This window comes from Photinus pyralis, unplaced genomic scaffold, assembly GCF_008802855.1.
Source record: "Photinus pyralis isolate 1611_PpyrPB1 unplaced genomic scaffold, Ppyr1.3 Ppyr1.4_LG4, whole genome shotgun sequence".
In the NCBI taxonomy this organism is placed as follows: domain Eukaryota; kingdom Metazoa; phylum Arthropoda; class Insecta; order Coleoptera; family Lampyridae; genus Photinus; species Photinus pyralis.
The window spans coordinates 45,779,146-45,795,862 of NW_022170511.1; positions in this window are offsets into that span (position 1 = coordinate 45,779,146).

Below are 16,717 nucleotides of genomic sequence, written 5' to 3' on the forward strand. Positions count from 1 at the left end.
TTTTCACTAAGCGACCCCACTATTATAGTCGTATGCACCGCCAAATGTAACCAGAGCATATATTAATCAAAAACCGTCCTTGGAAGTGCTAATTAATTACAAGTGCGCTTCAGGTCAAGTTATTGTGGGGAGAGTTTTAATTCTACATTAATTACATAAACAGTTGATTTAATTACTTAATCCTTGATTTAGTTTTGAACTAATTGCTCCCTTAGTGGCATTGACAATTCACTATATTAATATTAATTTAAAGTTTTAAACTTATAGTATCTCAGGGGATGCTAACAACGCCTTAAATTAAACTGGTCAGAAGAATTTTAATGTTGTAGCGCATATTCCAGAAATCCTGACAGACATGGAGGATTTACTAATCGCAGTGTTTGATTGCCAATGAGCACTAGATCCAGCACGTACATAATTATTTTTTTGATATTAAGATGAACAAATACCAAAATAAAAATTATAATAAAACGTTCGGATACAGGTCCAGGGTGGACTCCCCGAGAAATCAATTCCGTAGGTACAACAAATCTGAGAGATTTATAAAGATTTAAACATTCGACTGTAGGAAATAAATTATAATTAAATAAATACCGTTTTCCTAAGCACGTACGGATATCAATTTAAGGCACGCGGGGATACCTACCTATAGTCCTCCCTCGCTATTCACCTGTTCATGATTAGCAAGTCAAATAAGGTCGCTACGTGTTCATGTGTTACCATCAGCATGTTCCATATTTGTTTAGAGAACGGTATTAGTAAATTGCTTTTTGTGGCCTTAAACGTCAGCAAACCCATACGAAACGGAAATGGCCGATCGAAGATAAGGAAGGAAACGCATCCACCATCAATTAAAAGTGGCACGCAGCACCCAAAAAATGGGATAAGCTCCCGTTTTTTACTGCTTTCCGCGAGGCCAGATGGAAAGCGGGTGGTGAAGGGTTAGCGTTCGTTCGTCAAATGCGACGATGCATATATTACAAGAGACATTTCAATGTCCACATTCGGTTTCTTCAATGAACTAACGAAAATTTGCATGCCTCCGATCTCCGTGGATGAATTTCAACGTGGGAGATTTTAAGATCATGACGGCGGTAAGATTTTACATAAAATCCGGTAGACGTTCGAACAATTCGTTTCCTATGTAAATTTTAAGGTCCTGATGTACGTTCAATTTTATCAGATTTGTGTATTCAAATCGTATTACATATATCTAAGTTTTGTAACAATAAAATTGTTTCTGTCCACCAACAGATTGAATTATATATGAAAAGCTGAACAAATTGTTATAAAATATAGTTAAGTAAAGGTATACATTTTATAAGGCTTTGACAATTTCTCTACTGCAAATTATTTAAGCATTAGCTCTAATGAACATGTATCTAACGACAGACAACCCGCAGACGCAAAAGCACACTAACCTAGTGCAGCTGAAGAAGCTTAGTTAAAAATCTATTTGGATTACCTCCGCTTGTATGTGGGTACCTGTATTAAGTCAAGGTCGAACGCACATACTCGCGGATGTTTGTCTACCTCTAATTTTTATAAATTTCCAAGTCTTAGTGGCGACAACTAGATGTTCTTGAAGAATCTTTTTTTAACTATTCTGTCTCTTCAGGTGTTGCAAAACATGCGGGCGCCCTGACTGAAGCTACTTATTGATAGACCTATCCATGTAGGCATCGTAAAAGTTGTCGTTGATATTTTCACGCAGCTTGATTTATTTAACTACCCACGAGGAACGCGTGCATTAATTTTTTTTAAAGAAAGAATCGCAAAATGAATATAAATGGCGCTCGGCTCCAAAATTGGTGTTCCACTTTTTCATTTCGCGAACGCGAATTTTCCGTGGGAATAGATTTACCGGCCTCCGTTTCGATATATCAAAATGGACCGATCTGACATTTGTCACAGAAACGGATTCCTCGGACACCTTAGGGGTTCTTTATGTGAAAGTTAATGTTGGCCTACCACCTACGAGAGACGATCACGACTACATTGATTGATTAACTTCATCTTTGTAAATAACGTTTTCTGCTTAATCTACAGTCCCTGATCATGTAGGGAGTGCGGAGACCCTTTCAGGAAATAAACACGAATCGTAGTCTGTGTACAATAATACGGCAAAGCTTAGTAGACGAAGATGTCATTTCGCTTCACATTCTCAGGATTTGAAAGGGTTTCTGCTTTAGTTACAATCTTTGAATTTATATTCAACAAAAGGTCCACCTTCCCTTTGTAATCACGCTGCAGTAAGTAAAGGGTTATTGTAGCATGAAATAAAAATTTGTATGAAAGTTGTGTATATGGAATTGTTGTAGATGCGGTTTGAGATTCTATCACTAATTCTGTCACAGTGTGACCCATTTTAGAGCGGATTAAAATCGATATTGATGTGGGAGAGAAATCCGAAGTTTGCCAGTCTTGCTAGACACACTTAATAGTAGCAGCAATTCAGCAAATGAAAATTATATCAAACGAATAACAACATTCCCAAATCATCAGGTTTTTAAAATATTTGAATTGTTTAATGTGTTCCTGTAGAATTTGTCTGCTTATTATATAAGATGTCTCTTATTATATAAGATGTCCTTAAGAAACCCTGATTTAACCCCTAACGATTTTTTGTTAGAGCTATTGGGTTGATAATAAACACAAAGCAAATTTAATTCAGCATAAAAATCGAATTCGAGAAAAAATCTCTGGATGATATGACTTTTAATCGATACCTATACCTAAAATGAGCTTTATTATTGAGTATCGATTTCACAGTTCCATGTAGAAACAAACGATACCTTTAACTAAGTCTTTTCGAAAACCTGATAACTTTTATAATTAGTTCTAATTAAATTTAGCTAACATTCCATTTACGTAAGTAGCATGCATGTCTATTCTCCGAAAAAAAGTACCCATAGAAGGTTCTAACGAGACCTGTCCATTTCCGACCGTTTAATTTAGGAAAAATAAAAATAAAAATTGACATTTTCAGTTTTTCGGTGATATCTCAGTTATTTTCAAAGATTTTACAAATTTCAAATGCGTTTCTTTAGTAACAAAAAGCGTCAACTTTGTCCCCATTACCCACTCCCGTATCTCTCACCATCACGGAAATCCCGCTAGTGAGCCACGAATTTGTATCAACCTGTTTTTTTGCCACATTGACGAACCGAAAATTAATCCACGTATTGGAAAACCCATTTAATGCAGATAATCGTTGTGGTCAAAGCAGAGTATAATAGGAAAAAAATACAAACTGAAATTGGAATCTTAAAAAAGATAATTGAGTATGTTACCAAAATTAAAGAAAACACACACGCTACTAAACTTATAGTGCAGCACCTAATAGAAGAAGCACTGAATATAGCACAATGGGTGATCAGATCAGTTAATGTAATAAGCAAATATGGAGAAAATCAATATCGAAATAACATGCATGCAAATCAAGGTTTCCACGAAGACAATGGAACTAGGAGATCAAGAGACAAGTGGTAGAAAAGGTATAACGAAGCACCCGTTTTCGTTCACGGAATCTACCAGACCTATTGAACACGCTGTATATAGATGAAATCGAAAGGGCGCTAAGTTACTAAAAACCATAATTTCAGACCTAATTATTTATATTCCAGGAAGTGCAATCGAGTGCAGTCTTAATCGCCTTAATCCGAAAGCTCTAGTCATTTAGAAGATGCGAGAATATTTGTGATTTCTGTCCTGTTTATTAATTATTAGCCGATTTTAGTTTCGCGTACATAGATAAGAGACCTTTTGCACTACCCACAAATTCTTATTCGATTTCTGAATTTAGAAATTTTAAGCCGACCAATTAAGTAAGCATAATTACCGATAGCTAATTGGATGTGTTGCAGTAAACCTCGTCTGATTTGGTTGGGGTTGGTGTCATTGGAAGAGTGCTAATGTTTAAGCCGTTTCCAGATTTTTTGGAAGTCATGAATTAATTAAAGAAGTTTTAATTTTGAGTGTTATCATACGAGTTTGTGGTGCGGTCTGGAAAGTCCAGCCTCCCCTTCCAGACATTGCCCAATTTTATAAAAGGCGAGAACGTTATTTAGAGGGGATCTTTCGTAATTCAATTTTGGTGACTTGAGTAAATTAATTAATTTCAAGGTAGGTGTGTAACAATTTTCACTTACCGATTTTATAAAGGGGGTTTGCTTCCTTATGTGTCGCTTTCGAGTAACTTACACGGTGTCCATTTTTCGAGTGCGATAGAAAGTTGGTTAAATGAGGGCAAAGTTGCCAATTTTCGTGCCGAATAAGAATCTGAAAAGAAATTTGAAATATCTCCAACAGTTTTGAAGATATCGCAAAAAAACGAAAATTTCTGATTTTCGTTTTTAATTTTTTTATGATAAACTAATCGTAGTAGACATTTCTAATTAACACATTATTCGGACACTTTTTAATGGAGGTTTCAAATATGGCATCCTGTTTTTAATAACTTTCAAGATGACGGAGAAACGCGTGGAAACTTTAGTGTTTCTTATGGGCGCCATTTTGAATTTTCACATTTTGAGATTACGCATTTTTTTCTCTTTACAACGATATATCACACATGGTGGTTCAGTATCACATTTTTCCTAAAAATAAAATTTTTAATTTTTTGAGAAGAGTGCTTTGGAAAAACAAAACGTTCTTTTGTTGTAAATAAAAGTTTGACAGTTGGATCCATCTGTCTAGTTGCAGCGTTGTCAGAGAAGTAGAAATTCGATTTTCATCTGAACAAAATTGAACTTTCGTTTTGCAAGAATTATAATTAAAATTAGAACAAAATACATAACAACATGTGTTCAAATTGCCCACCTCCTAATTCTGAGCACAGTGCCACTCTCTTCCTAAGATTTGCTATGGCTCTTGACACATCCCTTCTTCTAATCTTGTTCCTGAGAGTGTTCACAATTCTATAACGAAGTTCATCAAGGTCGGCTGGCAATGTTTTGTAAATTTCATTTTTCATTGTTCCCCACAAGAAATAGTCCAAGGGAGACAGGTCAGGTGACCGCGCCGGCCAGAGTACGTCGCCATTATTAGCAGTATTGCAGTATTGTATTAGCATGATTGGGGAACAATTCCGATAAGCATTCTCCAACCCTCCTAGCATTATGGAGCTGTGCGCCATCTTGCTGGAACCATATTGAATTCAAACGATGAAGAGGAACGTTATTGTCAATAAAATCGGTTAGAAATGTCCTCAGGAAATGGAGGTACCGATCAGCATTTTGAGTCTCTTAAGGACCAATTATTGTATCGCCCAATAAACCGACCCATACGTTAACGCTAAAACGTATTTGTGGTCGTCGTTCTTGAAATTGATGGGAATTTTCAATTGACCAGTAATGTTCATTGTCAAAATTTCAAAATTTTTACCGCTTGCAAAATTGCCTGCTCCTATTCATTGGGTCTATCACCATATTACTGTCTATCTTTTAAAAGAACCATATTCGCCCAAGTTTTTATGCAGCAAAGAAAAATACCTCAAACTAGATTGTTGCCGCTATGGATAACGCTGGAAGTATGTTGCAGCGGCCATGTGGGCATTTCGATGAGAAGTGTAGTAAATTTGGATCATATCTGTTTGATCTGCACTTGAAAAAGGCATTTTCGCATACGACTAGCATAAACCTAGTAAATGGCACTACATGAAATAAGTCAACCTTTTGTTCACAACAAAAGAACGTTTTCTTTTTCCAAAGCACTCTTCTCAAATAATTAAAAATTGTATTTTTAGGAAAAATGTGATACTGAACCACCATATATCGTTGTAAAGAGAAAAAAAGACGTCATCTCAAAATGTGAAAATTCAAAATGGCGTCCATAAGAAAAACTAAAGTTTCCACGCGTTTCTCCGTCATCTTGAAAGTTATTAAAAACAGGATGCCATATTTGAAACCTCCATTAAAAAGTGTCCGAATAATGTGTTAATTAGAAATGTCTACTACGATTAGTTTATCATTAAAAAAAATTAAAAACGAAAATCAGAAATTTTCGTTTTTTTGCGATATCTTCAAAACTATTGGAGATATTTCAAATTTCTTTTCAGATTCTTATTCGGCACGAAAATTGGCAACTTTGCCCTCATTTAACCAACTTTCTATCTCTTAAGATAAGTGAGATCCCCATAGTGGCACTCGAAAAATGGACACCGTGTAGATACCGTTCATATTTTTTGCTTCCTTTCCGTTTTGGGAAATGGCTACTGTTTCCGTGTGCCGTTGTCTTTGTCAGTCCCCGCAGTTTTCCGTTTCTCCGTGAATTATGTGTTGTGGCTTCCGAGACCGCCCCGCCAACCTTACCCAGGAGCAAGGATTGATAATCTCCTGGCGGCGCTCGAGATACCAGCACAAGATTCCTACAACCCAACCAACTAAAAGCTGCGTAAAAGCATCCCGTAAACGTAACGTGAGTTCCTAAAAAATCTTAGTTTCAAAATAGCGACATTTGCATGTGCTATTGGGGAGTTTTTTGTAGATTATTTAAACAAAATCAATCAAACAAACAAAAATATTTGTGTACCTTCTCAACACGAATAAGAACAATCTGAAAGACAGATTTTCTAAACGAAATTCTTAATTTCAAAATAACCAGGGGCGATATTTGTATGTATTGTTGAAGTTTCGCATGTGGACACACAAAATCAAGCAAAAAAACAGACATATTCGGTGTACTAAAAAAGTTACACCGTCCTCAATAGGCATGTGGATAATCAGTAGGACCGAATTTCTAAAAAGGATTCTTATTTTCAAAATTTGCATTTGCAGTTTGTTGGTTGCATGTAGAACATTTTCAATAACATTTGTAAAGGAAACAAAAGTATTTGGTGTACTACAAGAGCTATATCCTTTTCAACATAAATGAGGATTATCAGTAAAGATCGCTTCAGTTCGCCTTTAAATGAGGTATTCACATCTATAAGGGACGTATGTGGTACGCTTGAGGATGTATTTATATGACATGTCGTTGAATTATTAAGATTTAGTAGAAAAAGTGCTAAATATTATTCCATACACATCAGCTTTTCAATCCCTAATTTCAAAATAGCTTGTATGTGCAGTTGGAGAGTCAGTTGTAAGTATTTAAAGAAAATCAAACAAAGAAATATATATATTTGGAGTACGGTTCAATAGTTCACTCTCTTCGATACCAATTTGGAACTCCGAATTTCTCAAATAATCACAATATTAAAATAGCGGCAGGTAACATTTGTGTATGCAGTTGCAGGGTTGTTTGAGAACCATTTAAACAAAATCAATGAACAGGGATATTTGCCGTACTAGAAAGACCCTTCTCTATATAGATAAGAGTAATCAGTAGGACAGAATTTCCAAAAAATATTGCTTTTCAAAATAAAAAGGGGTTTGATTGTAGACTATTTAAACAAAACAATGAAAGAAACAGAAATATTTGGTGTACTACAAAAGGTACACCCTTCTCAATACGGATGAGGATAATCACTAACACCGCATTTCTAAAACAACTCTTAATTTTAAAATAGCAATGGGTCACATGTTTATGAGTAGTTCTAGGGTTGCTTGTAGGTTTTTCAACAAAATCTGTCGAAGAATTACAAATGTTACAGCCTTCTCAATGCGAACGAGAATAATCAGTCATTTCGAAAAAAAATTCTTTATTTCAAAATAACGAGAGGTGACATTTGTAGACTTGCGTGTAGAATATTTAAACAAATTTAATCAAGAGACAAAAATATCGGGTGCACTACAAAAGTTATACCCAGGGTTATATACCCTTCTCAATACGACTAATAATAGCCATCAAGGCCGAATTCCTACAAAAATTTAAATTTCAAAACAGAGCTCTTGTCCTGTTTCACAAACTATGATTAAGGTTAATCAGTTACAAATATTAGAATAGGAAACATCATCATCTCTTCACTATCATTAGATCATTCAAAAATAGCCAATGGAAACAAAGGTTTATTGTGCGTCGCTAACCAATGAAACCATACTTTTGTCTCTATTAGCTACCTATTTCTTAATGATGTACTTAGTGATAATGAACTAATGGTAATGAATAAGGATGATATAAACCCACCATTTTAATCATCGTTTGTGAATCCGGACACTAGATTTGGATTACGAAATCTACAATCTCGTATATTTGAAGCAAAAATGCTGATAATTGCTATAATTTGTTATCTGCTCCTTTTGTATTGTATGATATGCCGTTTTTAATCTACCTACATGTACATTCTCGCCAAAAAAATTCTAGATACCGTTTTTATGGCCGTTTGCACCGACAAATTTAAGTGGAGCTTAGCTTAAGCGTAGCTTAAAATCCATGGCAACCATTGTCTCAATAATCGTTACCATGGATTTTAAGCTACGCTTAAGCTAAGCTCCACTTAAATTTGTAGGTTACATGAACTTTAAAAGCAAAATGTGAGTTGTGTGTAAAACTTGTAATGAAATGATGTATTAGACATTTATTTCTGAACAGGGACACTTACCTTAATTTTATCCTAGAAGATGTTTCTCTCGATATTAAAATTGACATGTCCGAGCATTTTTATTCATCATCCTATTTTGTGTACAATGCATCACTGTGTCTTATAATACAAATAAAAATGAGTATCCATGATGAAATAATCATTGGCACTCCTTAACAAGAACGGGAAATATACAAAATAAGAAATAAGCATGAAATTTACAAGATAAGAAAAAACATCTTGAATTTCTTTAGCAAAAAAGGCTCCATATTTATTAGTATTTTATTTTTTCTACTTTCATTCTGAATAGCATAAGGAATACATGTGCAAAGATGTTTGCTCCAAAAGGTAATTTTGATTCAGTTACCGCACCTAACATTCCTCAAATGATAGACAAATTTCAATTTCGTTCATTTTTAAGGAGAGGATTTCTGGTATGGTTTATATTATCCGCCTGACATTGAATAGCTAAAGGCTTCACGGTTACCATTATTTCTTTGTTAACCCTTTTTATAGTACAAACAGTATTGAAGAAGTTGTAACAAGAATATGCATCAGTTAAATGTTGATAAATTCTTTTGGAGAAACCGAAATTACGTTTCAAAAGTCCTTATAGGCGATAATAATTCGAAATTTAGTTTTGCGGGCGAGTGGAAGTCGTTTTACTTTGATTAAATGAGTTTTTCATTTCGATGCGTTTTACTGTGAATGATAGCCAACCCCTGCTGTAATTATCCAAAACCAATTTTGTCATTAAACACCGTGCGTTTAGTGTAACTCTTATCCATTGAAATTCAGTATTTCACACGGAAACAACTCTCACCCCAAAAGTCAATTTAGTATGACACCTTTGCATGCAGCAATTTCCAATGTGAAACATCACCTGTTTATATTATTGTCATTAATTAGACGGGAAGTAATATTAATACCACAACGTAACAGACGCGTACTGAATTTTTTTGTTGTCTACTACTTGAACATTCCGCAATATTTCCGTCAAAATCGCGGGATTAATGAGGTGCTAATACATTTAAAGGAAAAAACGGAAAGGATATCTGTAGGTGTACATCCTTAATCCTACAAACCCATTTCATGCATCTGCCCTATTTACTTAGAAAAATAGATGGTGGTAATTGGTAAGGATGCGCGAGGCAGGATGTTACTCCGACACAATTATTTTTTAGATCGCCGATTAATGATACTCGTAAATTCCCGTACGAGAAGAAAAGTTATTAACGAATGGAATTATTGTTAAACGGCGACGAACCGAACCGACTGGTTAATCTATAATTTATAACATGAGTTCGCAATTACATTTATAGTAAACGTGTTTGCCAAAATCGTATGCTAATTGCTTGGCGAATTACCAATTAATTTTTATTAATTGCGATAGTATTAATTATAGTTCGAAAAAGTTGAACCCTGCGTGGGCGCGCTGATGCTGGGGAATCCTACTTGCGCATCCGGCGCTGAATGTAAACGACACGATTTGAAAAAAAAACCGACATTAATTCAATTCGACGCTTAAACATTCGCGGCGCGTAACGAAGAATCGCACATTACCCGCATTGTGGTTTCCAAAAACGTGCAAAGTGTCTGATAAAAAGTATTAATACAGCAGCCTCAAGGTGTAGGAATACAGAATAGGACAAGAAGGCCATGGCACGCGTCAAGGCAGGTGCGATATAGACCACCTGGAGGCGCATATGTCACCAACACCGACAAGGACTAAGCTTCCAATTCTTTAAAACCACAAACAGGAGGTCGGACCTTATCAACAGGTCATTCATATTTTTATGTCTGAGTTAAGGTAAAATCGCCGAAGAACGGGCGCGCTTCATTTACATTATCAAGAGAACTCTTTTCATAAATTATCGGGGCTACTTTCGAAAAGATTTTTTTTTGGTAGATGGGGAAATTTCGATATGAAAATTGGAATGTGATCTTTAACTTTTGTTAATACAATTTAAAAGTAGGATAACGTGATACGAAAAAGTAAATTCGGTTATAATTATACTCACTTGTAATAATACTTGCAGTGAAGGAAATTTGCGTGAAGATTTTTGAAATTTTGGACTCGGTTAAGTTCATTATTTGTGAATATGAAGCTTGAAATAGGACGTACACGGTCAGAAAGTAGATAAGAACCAATGAACCAAAAGATGTTTCCAAATGATAGATATGGGATTTTTTAATAAATACAGAAAAGCTCAATTGCAAAAAAAGTATTAGGCAGCTTGAGGATTTCGAGCAGCTATTTTATCAAGAACGTCCAAAAGTGTATGGTTGCTACTCTCCTAGTCATGAGTGCTGTCAATAATTAACATTCACAAGGATAATAATAAGTAACGCGTGCGTTAACATGTTAATACGCAATTACAATATACAGAGTGTTCTTAAATATAATGAAAATACTGCAGTTTTTGAGATTTTTTGCTCAAATTTAAAATATTAGTTACGTTGAAGGGTTTACTTCATTGGTCATGTCAGTAGTAGTGAGAATCTACAGTATGTTGTTTTTTCAGTGGTCAAGTTCCATTTTTTACCCCTGAACTTTTTTCGTTACGCCATTGGTACTGGTAGATTGTAAAATAAGAATTTACTTTTCCGATTTGATGGGAAACTTTTGGGTCTCTTGAACTTTTTCGCATTTTTGTGCTTTTAAATTCTGTACGCTAAGATGATTCTTACAAAATGAAGTTGAAATGACATGTCAAAGAATAGGTTATACATGCGCAGTGCTACACTCTTGTGGACGGATTTTTTGGTTAAATTGCTGAAAACGAATTTGGTTGAAGTAACTAATTTTTTCGGACAAATACTGTTAATGTGGCTTAATGCGCTTTTTTTTAAATCGTTCACGATTACTTTTTGAACTTGTTTAAATTTACAGATCAAAATATCATGGGAGGGTCAATGCTTTTTTTGCAGTTACCTCCTAGGTTCTGAAAGAAAATTGATCCTCCCATGATATTTTGATCTGTGAATATTCAAAAAAATGAATGTACGTCTACGTCACATCCATTTTGAAATATGCGACTTTCTAAGGGATCCACGAAAAATTTAAAGTTTTTCTAATTGGCTGAAAAATGTTCACTGCTTGACAGTAGGATATAAGAAAATTAGTATACATCGTTACAACAAAATTATCTCAAATATACCATCTCCCATCTTACGTGTCCTATTCGGCGTATACATCAGCGAGCTAATGTGTTGAGCTAGCGGGCCAAAAGACACCAAGAGGAATTTATAGCACATGTACATTTTAAACGGATAGTAAATAACATAATGACCCCCTGACATGTTTATTAGAACAAAGTGAATCGATTAGAAGAGATGTTAGAAGAAATCTAGGCAATTCGTGGAATTTAGATACCTCGTCTTCGCCAAAAGAAAATGAATAAATATTTCATTTGTATTTAGGAACCGTGTAAACAATTTATCGGAGGAAATTCCTGGCGAAATTTAAAGCATAAATCAATTCCGATTTTAACATCAAAATGAAACTGTAGAATTAATAACCGCATGCGAGACGTTAATAACAATGCGGAAATCAAATATTAATGAAAACGCGGAATGAGTGAAAATCCAATATGATAGCTTTAATATTTCAGCGGAACAACGATGAAAAATTTTGAATAGGCAGGTGGCACCAGGACACCTGGTGATGGTCCCCACTTCTTATTGGTTCAAACGAATCTACTTTTATAAGCAAACCGAACGTTCTTGCGAAATGTTAAATTGCTACTCGTAATAAAGAGCTTAAGTATACTTTAAACGAGGTGATAATTGATTGATTTTCTATCGGTTTTATTTGCTGGCGGTGCCAGTTTTTCTGAATTGAATAACCGATATTTCTTAATTATATCCCAAAGGTGATGGTTAATTAAATACTTTTTAAACCAGTCCGCTAAATTTGAACGCAAGATCTAATTATATTTAACCTCATAAAATGAAGCAGCAACGAGGATCTGCAAAAACAGCAGGTCCAGGTGTAACTCCAGGTGAGAGTCGCACAAGTCGTCATCCAAATTGCATTTCCCGTATACTGCAGTATTTTTATTTTTTTAGTACTCGCCGCAATTTCCTTTTCGTACTTGTACTATAATAGACTGAAATTTCATGTAAGATCTGAGACAATAGCCTACGATACTAGCAATTACAAGGTGCACATGCTAAATGAATGAATTCGAATTATAATAGCACCATTGTGCCGATTTAGACGAATGTAATTAACATTTTAAATTACTCTCATGAGGCGCAGATGAACAAAACGGTAAAAGACCTTGCGATTTGCATAGCCCACAGACATCACTTAACAATACTAATTAAGCTAAGATAGTGCGGTAATTATTTATAATGCCAAATTCGCCTCAACTTTGACAAGAAACAAATCTGTTGCGATAAGTCACTTGCTAATTTTAAAATGGGGACCTTTCGAATTGCGGATACTAGATCGACTAATTAACGGCGTTAATTATTCGACGACGAAATGAAGCTATTCGGAATATGCACTTAATTAGTATGAGAACAAACAGTAGAATGGAAGCTCGGAAAAGGATCAAAAACAATCAATATTCCCGTCAATTACTGACCACAAGCCGACGTATTTGGAAATACTCGGAACATCCCTTTTATAAAAAAAAAATTGTTAGAAAGTGGACTAATTGTGCCCGTTCGGCTAATTATCCTCTTAAGGGTTAAACGTTAATGCCCACGCTGATTAGTAAACGTCAGAGTTAATCAATTTACGTGAGTGAAAAATTGAAATCGTAAGCAAAACTTTCGACGCAATGCCTCGGAGATTCTTTCCATTTATGTCACATTTTAATTTAAAGGATTATGATTTCCGAAGGCGAGCGTGGTACCGCCAGTAATTAAAACATTACGATATAATGCATAGATTAATTTACTATATTTCCGGGGGGATGGATTTAATATGAGCATTCGCGAATTCACTTAATGCCGATTGACAAAATATAACAGAAGTCAATGTAAAATCGCTTACGTACTCCGCCCTAGCTTGTAGTAAGAATATCGTAAATTTAGTCACTTTCTGCAGGTAATTTTGCATTTAACGCTTATTTTTGGATTTTTCTTAGCTGCCCAATTATATGGGAACAGAAATCCTTCCAATATATCTTGAATTATAGACATCAAGGATTGCGTTCATTCTCCTAGGCGACCGCTAAGCGATTGTCAATCACTTTTGTGATACTGGAAGTGAATTGTAGCTCTCTAACAATGTTTGGCACGCCACTGCCACATGAGGACGAGCATAATCATGCAAAAGCCCCGTGCCCTTGGGTACTATGGCTGCATCATAGTGTAGGGCCACCACCGCTCCTATAGTGTGGAAATATCACAACGACCTAATGCCTCATTCACCTACACTTCCGAAGAGGGAAAAGATACATCAAGGGAACGTGTCGAAGAACTTTCTTAAACGTTCTCTGCTGCATCTGCCAGTACCTTTGCCAGCAACTCCAAAAGGTCTTCGTAGAGATGAAATCTCCTGGAAGCTGGTGCAGTGGCCCACTGTTGCAGTGCCGAACGAAGGAGTCCGTCTCTGTGAGGTCAGTTTATTGGGTCCTCGACGCGACCAAATAAAAACTATTGACATTAAAGGCTATTTCCCTTCCCGTATTGTCGTGACGGCTAGCAAAGCAAATAAGATGGGGAAATGAATAAAAATTAAATATAAATTAACAGGTCTGGCAATCAATTAATAATGAATTAAATAAAAAGCTGTCTAGTGACTGAAAAATAAACGATTCTTTTGGAATATACAAGGATAATTAATTAATCATCGGTTCTGGATTAATATCTGGTCGGTTGACGAGCTCTGGTAAAGGTCTCGGGGAAAATACAAAGGAATACAAAGTGGGGAACTAAGAAGGGATTTCGTTTCAAAGGATGGGGAATGGATGGGGCAGGCTACATCTAATGGAGGAATTTTACAACACTTACTACAGGATGTTAACAAATAAAATATAAACGTTACCAATTTCGATGTTTCTTACAATGCGGACAACTTTTTTGGTCACTACGTGGATGCCAATTAAAATATTTCATTCCAAAAAGACTTTTGAGGACATTGTAGTGTAACGAACCACATTGAAGTTTACATACTTATAGGGGTTGAAGATTGAAGGTAATTGATTTAATTTCTAGAATTGTGTTTCAACAGCCGTTATCGGAAACAAAAGCTGTAAGTAATTCGTCGTTTGCAACCGTTTCTGTCAATATATTGCAATTGTCTTTGTTGCGTCACAGAAAGCTCTTATCATTTAGAAGAAGAAATATCTTAGAGCGTTAGTCCCGTTAAGTAATTGTTAGCAGGTTTTAGTTTCCTATGATAATTTAAAACGAGCATTAAAACTGCAAGGCCATGCAGGTTTACGCCTGTATCACTTTGATATGAGACTTTTGGCCAACCTGAAAAATTGCAAGAGACAATGGGTGTTAATATGAACTTAGAAATATTATCCAGCAAATTAAGTAAGTGTAATTAGCGCCCAATTAAGTAAGGAAGTTTTAATTATTGGATGTAGTTAACCTAATACGTTGTGTCGACTGGGAAAACGTCGATCCCTCCATGAAATAGCCGAATTTTATAAAAAGTGAAGTTGTTGTTTAGAGCGGATCTTTGGTCGTTGATGCTTTGCTAGTTACAGTTGTAAGTAACGTATTAATTTTGGATACTTTCCCTAAATTTATTTTGCATTCATATCGTTTTACTTTTACATTAAGTTTACCGCACCCTATTTACAGCTTTTGCTTTTTCTGGCACAGTAATTGTTAGGGCTCCGTTTAATTACAAGGTAAGCTTTTTGCTACTCAAGAGGGGATATTGTTTCACTTTCCTGCATTTCATCTCCCGTAGACACCGATAATGAATCTGTGTTTTCTTGCTTTCATTCCCGCTATTGATTTTGTTTTAGTTCTTCTGAAGTGACCGCCGCCATTAGTTGAACTTGCGATACCTGGAGCTGCCGTTTATTCTGATTGAGGTTACCCTAGGCTTCTGAGATCGTCCCTCAAACCAGTACTACCGTCGACTTTAACCAGGAGCAAGAGTGTTGCTACTTTCGTCCGCTGACGTGATTTATTTACAATGATTTGCAAATTTATTTCTTTTTTTTTAAGTTAAGTTGTAATCTTTATTCCGTTAATTCTATTATTTAATTTTAGTTGCCATTTGTGCGAGAACTTACTTTCACCGAAGGATATAATCCTCCGTCAGATGTTTTTGGAGCAAACAACTGAAAGTATTTTCCTTTCAAAGTCTTATATCCCACTTCCATGGCATCTTACGCTTTTCTCGAGCCTTATCCTTGTGGCAGATCGTTTCATGCCCTCTCCGGGTATTTCTCGGTCTTGACCTTACCTAGCTCTAGAGATGGCCTAGATAATTCTGGAATGTAGCCTCCTAGGTCTTTTATAGGGATTTTTATGTTGTAAGCGCTTTTTATGGCATCCTAAGCTCTCCGTCCGCTTTAAGGGCTGTATGTCGGCTCCCAAAGGCAGCATTATAGTAGGTACAAAACACTTTGGTGGGGTGTTCCAAATTCTTTTCAAACCTCTCTAGCTACGAACATTCACGCTGTAGTCTTTTTTAGAGGCTTTTCGGAGCTTTATGGTGTCGTAAATCATTATATCGCAGCGCCGTTCCAGGACTCCGTGCGCACTTTTCCAGCGCTTTATCTCTTTGTCAAAACGCGGGCAGCCTTCTGTACACTTTTCTCGGTCTTTCGGCGATTCAAAACCGTTATGGTCCCACCTACCCCCAAATATGACTTACACAATTTTGGAAAGAAGTCTCCTGGGAAGATTTCAGTTTTGTTTAATTACACAAGCGTTTTTCAGATAGGATCTTTTCAAACTGCGTTGGTCTTGCTTACTATAGGAAAACTCTAAAAACCTCTAGGCGACTTTTGTATCAAAAAACCCTTTGATAGGCGCTGTAATGCTCCTGAAAATAGAATATGCTTTCCACAGCTTTGCGTAAGAAATTCATCGCTTTCTAACACCTTTCAAAGCCATTGAGCGATTTTTCGATTCCCAATCTTAGACAAGAAAATCTTCCTTGTGATAAATACTGAGTTGTTGAGCCTGTACCGGTTGACTTAAACTAACCTAGCAGCCTAGCACGAGAAGAAGAAAGAAATGACAGTAGATCCTTTAAGTGCAAGATCCCGAACCGAGCGACGAGTTATTTTTTAAACCGCTATAAGAGTATTGAAAAATGCGTCA